Consider the following 784-nt stretch of genomic DNA (forward strand, 5'->3'; position numbering starts at 1 on the left):
ACTGAAAAACAGCAAATGATGTCAGAACGTGTTGGAAATTTTATGACGTCGCTTTGAATGATGCATACTGAATGCAAAATTAGGCTGGAGTTCAAATAAGTTTAAAAAACATTGAAGTGTCCGTGTAACAGATGAGTTCTCGTCCGAAACCCTGATACTCCGAAAGAGATTGTCCAGTTTGTACACGAGGTGCGTCCAGTTTTCGCCGTGACCCTCTCTACTCTTTTGCACATGGTATGCGGGCGAAATGATGATACCATGCCAAGTTCCAACATTTTCAGAGTTCATTTTGTAGTAATTTTTAATTTCACCGTCATTTAGCTCTTTAAACAAATCAGTAAATGACTGAAAAACAGCAAATGATGTCAGAACATGTTGGAAATTTTATGACGTCGCTTTGAATGATGCATACTGAATGCAAAAATAGGCTGGAGTTCAAATGACTGAAAAACAGCAAATGATGTCAGAACATGTTGGAAATTGATGACGTCGCTTTGAATGATGCATACTGAACGCAAAAATAGGCTGGAGTTCAAATAAGTTTAAAAACCATTGAAGTGCCCGTGTAACAGATGAGTTCTCGTCCGAAACCCTGATACTCCGAAAGAGATTGTCCAGTTTGTACACGAGGTGCGTCCAGTTTTCGCCGTGACCCTCTCTACTCTTTTGCACATGCTATGCGGGCGAAATGATGATACCATGCCAAGTTCCAACATTTTCAGAGTTCATTTTGTAGTGATTTTCAATTTCACCGTCATTTAGCTCCCTAAACAAATCGGTAAAT

General features: G+C 39.5%; 1 protein-coding gene across 1 annotated transcript in view; it reads right to left on the reverse strand.

Annotated features, from left to right (window-relative positions):
- LOC123170899 (uncharacterized) overlaps positions 1–784 on the reverse strand; it is a 67,807-nt gene that overhangs the window by 55,467 nt on the left and 11,556 nt on the right. The gene's annotated exons all lie outside the window — the stretch shown is intronic.

Source organism: Triticum aestivum, chromosome 7D (genome assembly GCF_018294505.1).
Source record: "Triticum aestivum cultivar Chinese Spring chromosome 7D, IWGSC CS RefSeq v2.1, whole genome shotgun sequence".
Taxonomy (NCBI): domain Eukaryota; kingdom Viridiplantae; phylum Streptophyta; class Magnoliopsida; order Poales; family Poaceae; genus Triticum; species Triticum aestivum.